This window comes from Micromys minutus, assembly GCF_963924665.1.
Source record: "Micromys minutus genome assembly, chromosome: 7".
NCBI classification, from domain to species: Eukaryota; Metazoa; Chordata; class Mammalia; order Rodentia; family Muridae; genus Micromys; species Micromys minutus.
In genome coordinates, this window is record NC_137976.1 from 6,885,130 (window position 1) to 6,894,198 (window position 9,069).

At 45.7% G+C, this 9,069-nt stretch overlaps 1 pseudogene across 1 annotated transcript; it reads left to right on the forward strand.

Moving 5' to 3' along the window:
• The first annotated feature begins 1,055 nt into the window (after window positions 1-1,055).
• LOC308422755 (X-linked lymphocyte-regulated protein 3A-like) lies at window positions 1,056-1,710 on the forward strand (annotated as a pseudogene). The gene has a single exon. The product of its transcript is annotated as an X-linked lymphocyte-regulated protein 3A-like (transcript).
• Window positions 1,711-9,069: the final 7,359 nt, after the last annotated feature.

Consider the following 9,069-nt stretch of genomic DNA (forward strand, 5'->3'; position numbering starts at 1 on the left):
CGGGTAGGGTGGTGCTCCCCTGCAATCTCTGGTGCTTTGGGTGACTAAGGATGGGGCGTCATGCCTGAGTCCAGCCTATGTGGGACAGACATGGTGGGACAGGACCCCCTCAGAAAATAGGAAGCTGCTAGTAATTCTTTGAGAAGGATTGAGACCTCATGAGATTCCCCCCCCCCCCCCCCGTCCACATGATATTCTATTGATGTCTTCCTTGTTTAGCTCACATTGGGACAGCCATGTTGGCGAGGCTTTATGGATTTACCTTCTGACATCACTAGGAGACTCGATCTCATCCAACTCCCTGTACCTCTGGATCTTGACATCTTTCAACCCCCTCTTCCGAAAGGTGCAGGAGCCTAAGGTACAGGAGTTGTACTGAGATCTGTCCGTTGGGACTGGGCTCCACAACTCTGCATTTTGATTGGTTGTACTTGTCTGTAATGGACTCTCCTCCTATCGCAAAGGGAAGTTTTGTTGATACAGGGTGAGGGCTGTCTTTGGGTAGAAGGCCGCATGCGGAGTGCTGAGAATGTAAGAACAGTCTTCCCCAAGAATTGGTCATCCAATACAGAATGGTCAGCTTTGGAATAGTCATGCAAGTAGCATTATAGGTTAAACAGTTGTGTGTATGAATTTAGAAACACACACACACACACACACCACCACCACCACCACCACTACCACCACCAATTAATGAAAAAAGGAGGCTATGAATTTGCAGAGATCATGGGAGGTTTGGAGAGAAGAAACGGAAGGGGAGATGCTGTAACTATATTATCTCATAACATTTATCTTGAAGAATTTTGTTATTGCATTCAGCAGCAACAAGCGCCCAACAGGGAAGTGGGGGGGGCTTTAATGTAGTCTTTAGAGAAGATATCCAAGTGGCCTCAAAAAACACTGGAAGAAGCTTGGTGTCACTGATTATTAAGAAACAAAAACTAGTTAGATCAGGTATTGGCCAGATGAAGCCTGACGAACTTCTGAGAGGAAGGAAGCTGTCCTGAGGAGACAAGTGGCCTAGGAGTCTTATCTAACCCAAGAAGATTCCAGTCATGTCAAGCAGGGAAAGGCAGGCCACTGCCAGTGCTGGCAGGTACCCAAGGGTGGATCCAGATCTCTCCTCAGATGACAGCCAGAACCGAGGTGCAGTCTCTGCAGCCAGCAAAGAAGTCCTTGTTGCTGGGAGGGAGGGCAGTGTTTCCTCAGGAACAGCAAGGAAAAAGGCCATGAGGAACAAACAGGATGTTTTTCAACAATTTGAAGAGCCAATGAAGAAGGTTCTTCAGGAAAACAGAAAGATTCTCAAGGATGGTTACATCGTCTTTCTTCGCCAGGGAGGTCAAAGTTAAGGACGTTCTACAAACCCAGTGTGAATAAAGGCAGAAGCTTTATCCAGACTGTTCTCTCCAGGTTAATCGCGGATGCAAACCAAGTCAAGAAACAGGCCGAGAAACTCTCTGTTTCTGGAGCAACAGAAGTTTATTCATGAATCTCTTACTCTTCAGAAGAACAGAATGGAGGAATTTAAATCACCGTGTGAAGAATACTTGAGAGAAACTTGAGGTGCTGAGGGATTCTTGGGAAAATTGCATTGCTGAAGAGCTGGGACTTCCTGTAGTCACCTTGGAAAGAAAACTTCTGATGACGCATAGCCAGCAAGAGACCACAGCTGCTCCCCAGTCTCTCCTGGATACGTTATTCTCATAATACTTGAGAGGACAAAAGTCAGTATGAAGGGCGCAGAAATCAGCTGGGCGAAGAAGCTACTTGTGGTGATGTTTGCATCTTCGGCGCCTAGATTTCTTGAGTTCTTCTGTTCCTGACGATGCCCCTTTCTGTTAAAACCCAAATAAATGCAAAGATCCATGTAACAACAGTGTATATGTGTCTGTTGGAAGGTACAGCCTTTGGGTAGAAATGGCAGGCTTCCTTGGTAAGATTGTAATTAAGGATTAGCACACACTGGTGTTGATATAGTGGCTTATCATAACCAAGCATCATTTTTTTTCCAAATTAGGAAGCACAAAAGTGGACCATCCTTGTCATGTCCAGATAAATAATTAAGAAGCTGCAGTCTTTCTTTTTACATCCTGCTCTTAAGTGTGTTCAGTGATGGAGCCCATGGAAATGACCTTAAGCTTCCAAAGGCAGTATGCTCTTTCAAAGACTCTGCCACAGAAAGAGTTAAGCTAGTAGAATTCATCAAACTTCCCGAGAAAGAAAGATGTGAGTAATGTGATCTGCATCTGTGGAAATGTCACTTGCAGACAACATTCACGAGGTCTTTCAATTAAATGTGCCTGTCATAGTAAGAGGTGATTCTGAACATGAATACAACTTAACTGGCCATGGGTTATTAATCTCCTCACTTCTGTGGCAAATGTAACCGAGAATGCTTTGTTTTTGAAATTTCTTGCACATGTAGAATGAAATCATCAGGGACATATGAGGCCTCCTGTACAGTTAAAGCTCGTGTCTGGTGATTTCCTGTGTGTATACCCTGGGAAATCTTTACTTGGAAACATTTGATTAATAAACATGAGATTGTTGCAGGAAAACAAAACAAAACAAAACAAAAACTAAAACCACAGTGAAGTGTTGCCTCCCGCTCATCGCCACGGCCAAAGCAGAAAGTAACAGCTGCCGGTGAGCGTGTGGACACACGGTATGCACCGTCGGGGGTTCTGTGCAAAGATAGTTGCTATCAGAAACAGTGCCAAGATTCTTCAAGAAAGTGGGGATTATGTATACACTGGAAAGATTTCAGGCATAAAGAAGACTGGAATGATAACATTTGCCAGAAACTGGATGAAACTGGAAATGTCTCGTTAAACAAAACAAAACAAAAACCAGCTGAAGCCAGTATCAGAAAAACAAAATGTGGCATGTTTTCTCTCAACGGTGGTTCCTGGATTTCATATAGGTTCATAAAACCAGGCCTGTGCATATCACAGGGAAATAGAAGTGACGCTGTCTAGGGGGACGCAGAGGCAATGGGGAGGGATGGGGAGAGGAGATCACGGGAAGAATATGTTCAACGTGTAATACAGACCTGCGTTAAAATATTACCATAGTATCCTGTGCAATCAACGTACTCAATAGAAAGCTTGGAATTCTTAGTAGAATTTCCACCTGACCCATTAGTCCAACTTCCGGATGTATTCAAAGGAGTCCCAAGCAGGACATTAAGAAGCATCTGCTCCTTACGGTTCATCTCTATGCTGTGCATTAAGGTGACGAGGTGGACACCTCTCAGACAGACGGAGTTCCCCAAATGCCTTACACATGGCATCGAATTGTCTGATCCATGTGCAGGAGGAGTGACTCGAATACCCTCTTGCTTTGGAAGACTGGGTGTGTTCTTGGCTTTTGATTGCTATTTGGGGAAAGTTGTTCTGCTCGGAGGGGCTAACTTTGAGCTAGCCTGATCTCTCTTTAGCCAGTGGAGAAACCTGGTCGAAAGTGTAGATAGGATATGAGCAAGATCCTATCCAATTCTCATTTCTTATCTTGCTGGAAGTACTCACCCTCAGAACACCACCTCTGAGTGGGTTTTACTGGTTTGTGGGGTCTATTGTTGGTGCACGATGCCAGAGTAATGTTGAGTACAGGTCATTTAGAATGTACCAGTTTGAAATTTGGCCAAATGAACCTCCTTCATATGACCAGTGGAGGGCGCTAGTTCACCATGAATTTTTTTCAGAAAGCATGAAACACACACACACACACACACACACACACACATACAGAGAGAGAGAGAGAGAGAGAGAGAGAGAGAGAGAGAGAGAGAGAGAGAGAGAGCGAGAGAGAGAGGAGAGGAGAGAGAATCACATACAAAAATATTTATTTTCAGAGGCTTAACTTGTTGGGCCCCTCCGAGAACAACATGGGAACTGTTTAGTAAAGGTCATTGTCAAATCCGGGAAGCATTTAGATCTGGACATTTGATAGTTAAAAGTCATTTTCTATCCCATGACCATACCTTCCCAGAAGCGACTCTTGTTAACTGAAAAGAAACTTAGATTTTATTACTTCTTTATGGTATTTTTTCCCCTGGATTGCTAATGAGTCTCCCCTGCCCTTTAATACACAATGTGTTTCCTTTTAGTGCTGTTCTGGTATTTTCTCTCCACATCTCAACTGCGTTGCTTGAAAAAGGGTCCAGCCAGGGCTTTTATGTGGAAAGTTAACCAAAACCAAACTTTACCATTTAGGAAAAAAAACAAACAAACAAAAAAGACATTTTACAAAAAGGAGCTTCGTTGCCCAGAGATTAGGGGCTGAGGGTGGGCACCTGGAGTGGGAAGGAGTCTGAGACATGTAAGTCATTGTTTAGCATGACCGTGAGGTCATTTAGAGTCCCCAAGAAAGCCTGGCAGTCTGCACAGCTTCTAACACAGCAGGACCCAAGGAAGCCACCAGTGGGCTTGGCGTCCTGCACTTCCTGGCTGTAGGCTTTGCTGTCTGTGTCCAGGACTCAGTGGCACACTTAGGGAGCTACTGGCAGATTCTTTGTGAGCTCTCTTCTTGTTTTTCATGTAGACATTCTCTTTATTAAGAGCAGGGCTGGAGAGTCACCTTAAAGCTGTGCTGACTAGTTTCCTTTGCTGCGTGACGTTGCTGAGTCATGTTGCTGGGTGATGTTGCTGAGTCATGTTGCTGCGTGACGTTGCTGAGTCATGTTGCTGGGTGACGTTGCTGAGTCATGTTGCTGCGTGACGTTGCTGGGTGATGTTGCTGAGTCATGTTGCTGCGTGACGTTGCTGAGCCATGTTGCTGAGTGTCGGTGGTCCAGCCTTGTAATGTGCGTCAGCCGCTCCAGCTGCAAAAACGAGACAGAATTTTATTATCTGTTGGGCTTGTCAAATGCCAGGTCCATATTATTCCCTGACATTCTATTCTTCCAGGTGCTGTGTTCAGACTTTGAATATTTTCTTTGCTTTATGTATTTATGTGTTTGTCTATGTGAGTGTGTGTGTGTGTGTGTGTGTGTGTGTATGCACATCTGTGCTCACACTCACATGAGGGAACAGAAGAGCATCAGGGCTCACCATCACCACTTTGTTTTGGGGTACAATCTCCCCTTCACATATTCTTGGGTGGCTAGAAGCCATCAACTCCTGGGGACACTCTAGTTCCTGCCTCCTCCAGCGCCGAGGTAGCGTGCATGCACGGAGTTTGCAATGTAAGGTTACATGTAACAACATGACCTTTGGCCGTTCAGAATATCAGTTATTTCTAGAGGAAGGAAGGGATGCGGTGGTTGATTTGTTTCTTTAAGAAGATGGAGGGCAGGCAGGCAGGAAGACAAGGTTAGTAGATGTGGTGATGAGCCCCAGATGCTCTGTGCCGCTTTCTATTTCTGTCTGCTGGGCATCTCTCCCAACACAGATGAAGAGGAGCCGCCCACACTGTAGTCATGGACCTCTAGCTGTGGGCAGGTAGCTAGTGCAAAGTTTAGCCCCTTTGTTCTCACATCTAGCAACCTCTGGCTGAATTCAGCAGGAAGACGAGGCTGGTGGCCTCCTTTGCAGGTCTTCATTCATTTTTAAAGGTTTATTTATTTATTATATATGAGAGCACTGTAGCTTGTTCTTGCCTACCAGAAGAGGGCATCAGATCTCATTACAGATGGTTGTGAGCCACCATGTGGTTGCTAGAAATTGAACTCAGGACCCCTGGAAGAGCAGACAGTGCTCTAAGCCCCTGGAGTTTAATTATTTTAATTTTTATTGAATATTCTCTGTATCTACACATCAGATGTTATCCCCTTTTCCCCCAATCCCTTCCCCCTCCCATTGCCTCCATAAAGGTGCTCCCTCTCCTAACCACCCTCTCCCACCTCAGCACCTTGGCATTTCCCTACACTGGGAAAACAACCCTTCACTGGACCATGGTCTCTCCTCCCATTGATTCCAGAGAATGCCATCCTCTGCTGCATATGCACCCGGAGCCATGGATCTCTCCATGAGAACTCAGCCCTGGGAGCTGTGGTGGGTTTGGTTAGTTGATAATTTTGTTCTTCCCATGGGGTTGCAGAACCATTCAGCTCCTTCAGTCCTTTCTCTAGCTCCTTCACTGGGGGGTCCCTGTGTTCAGTCCTATGGTTAACTGAAAGCATCCTCCTCGGTATCAGTGTGGCTCTGGCAGAGCCTCTGAGGAGGCATCCGTGTCAGGTTCCTGCCAGTAAGCACTACTTGGCATCAGCAATAATGCTTGGGTTTAGTGGCTGAATATGGATGGATCCCCAGGTGAGGCAGTCTCTGGTTGATCTTTTCCTGGAGTTCATTTTTTTAAACAGTAATACTTTTGGGGTCCTGGAGTCTAAGTGACAGGAGTGGACACACCACAGTTTCAGAGATGTGTCCTGGAGATGACAAATCAGAAGACCAGCCTTTCACATTAGGGAATTCTCCTGTATTAGTTCATTTCCCCCCTGTCGTTGCTGTAGTAAAATACCATGAACAAAAATACTTAAGGTAAAAAGGTGTACTTTGGCTTAAGGCTCTGGAGGGTTAAGATGTCCATAAAGCCGGGAAGGCATGACAAACAGGCGGCTGGAGCAGAGAGCCCGGAGATGACACATTAGCTGCACACAGAAAACAGAGAGAGCAAGCAGGAAGTGAGCAAAGCTATTGACCCTCAAGCCCTCCCCCAGTGATGTATTTCCTCTAGCGTGGCTGCACTTCCTTAAAGTTCCACAACCTCCCCAAACACGGAACCAACTGCAGATCAAGTGTTCCAACTCCTGAGCTCCTGGAGAACATTTCTCATTCAGACTGAAGCACCTGCTCATTCCTTGCTGCAGCTCCCGGCCTGAGGTGTGCTTGTGTGCACACACACGTGCATGCTCCTGCATATACTCGTGTGCACATGTTTTTATGTGTACACATCCCTCTCTTCCCTGTGTTAGTGACTTTCCTTATCAAGAGTAAGTACTTTGAGGAAGGAAGCATTGGGGAGGATTCGCTTGACTTCAGGGTTCCAGAGGGAGCAGACCACGTCACTGGACCCGTGTGCTTGAGCCGAATATCACGGTGACGGTGTGTCCGTGGGCCTTCTTCCCAGTGTGGACGGAAGGCAGGGGGCGAAGGGACCAGGGCCAGGGCTCACCCAGGAGGATCCTTCCATCTTCCTGCTATCTCTTTTAGCTAGGGCTACCTCCTAAAGTTTCCAGAACCTTCTACTATGGCAGCAGCGGCTGGGAACCTAGGCTTTAACCTAAGAACCCATATTCAAACAATAGACTCAAAAGACAACTCTATCCAAGCCTCTGTTTAGAGACACTAGAGAGAGTCCAGTGGGTGCAAAGCCCCACGTCTCACTTTTTGAGGGACAAAGAAAGCAAGGCTCAAATTCACCCTGTTTGTAAAGGAATCACTGGGTCCTGGTTTTTAAGGGTCACTAGCTATTTGGCTTAGAAGAATCTCTCAACTCCACAGAGCCTGCTTTTTCGCCTGTAATGAGTGAACTACTGTAGTCGATAGTAATGGGACTGAGGAGGAAGTCATTGAGCGAGAGAGTAGATAGCAGCGTTGGCTCAGGTTTTCTTCTTTTCTCCACTTGCCACAAACGACAGTCACCTGGGAAGAGTGCTCCTCAACTAAGGACTTACCTTCAGCAGATGGGCCTGTGTGCAGATCAAAGACGGCTGTGGGCGGGGCCAGCCCACTGTGGGAGGGGCCAGCCCTCTGTGGGAGGGGCCAGCCCATGGGCAGGTGGTCCTGGGTAGTTTACTAAAGTGGGCTGAGCCAGCCTTGGAGGAGCACACCTCCAGAAAGCAGTGCTCCCGTTTCAGTTCCTGCTTCCAGGGGTCCCCACTTCGGATTCCTGCTTCTTTTAATGATGGGTGTAACCTGTAAGCTAACTAAGTCCCTTCTCTTCCCAAGGTGGTTGTATGTTTCATCGCAGCAGCTGCAAGTAGGATGATGGGGAAGCACCTTATGAACTGTGAAGCGCTGTGTGCACCTTAGACATCACTCACAGCACCGCTAACTGGCTGGGCAGACTCTGCCCCAGGAACCAGGAATGTAAATTGGCCATTGTTTTCCGCAGGACACGGAGCTCACCTTGTTAACTTCATGTTCCGTACGTTCTGCTCCTCTCTCTCTTCATGTCAACAAAGCTATTATTTTGTGCACCATTTCCCCGAAGGCTGGAAATTGGCCAGGGACACTGAGAGGAAGCCAGATTTCATTGCTGATGTTGTGCTGAAAAGCTAAAATTGGGATGACGTCATAGGAAATCAGAGCACTAGTCAGAATTCATGATTTACTTCTTTATTTCTCTCTCTTTTTAAAATTAGTTTTTAAATGAGAAAAAATGATGGGAATCTTCACTCAAATGAAAATTGGCTTCCAGGCTGCTGCTGTTGTTGTTTTTCCCCAGAAAATAATCAGCGGATGTTTATGATCTTGGGGCCTGTGTTGTTTTGAAACGAAGATCTTCTCAGGTGTAAGGAAAGAAAGTCAGTGAGTTCAAATTAATAAGAAAGGATGTGCTTGTGCCTCTTGGAAGTCCTATGCTTTTAGGACATCTCAGGGAGAGGCCTTGGCCTTTCCACTCTTAGTTCTTCTCTTTCCTTCACTGGTGGTTCTTTCAGTCTGCGTGTTTAAAAAAAACAAAAAACAAAAAAACAACCCCCCCCCCCAAAAAAAACCTATCAGAGACCTAGTGGCTTAAAACAACAGAAATGTAAGAAATGTATTCTGACAGTCTGGAGGTTCAAAGTCTGAAATCAAGGTACCAAAGTTGTTCCTTCTACAAGCACAAGGAAGTAATCCATTCAGTTCCTCTCTTGTCCAAGAAGTATTTTGTTCATTTCCTCCTCTGGCTTCTGGTCACTGGAGTACCTTGGGTACATCACACTGAATTTTTTAACACCTGGTTTGGATGCTTTCTAGTCTGTGTTTTCTTTTGTCTGTCAGTCTAAAACTTCTGTCTGTCATTCATGATGACATCTCTGTGGATTTAGAGGCAGATGATTAATTTATTACAATCACCTTAAAAAAAGATTTATTTATTTATTTTATGTATGTGAGTACACTGCTGTTGTCTTTAGACACA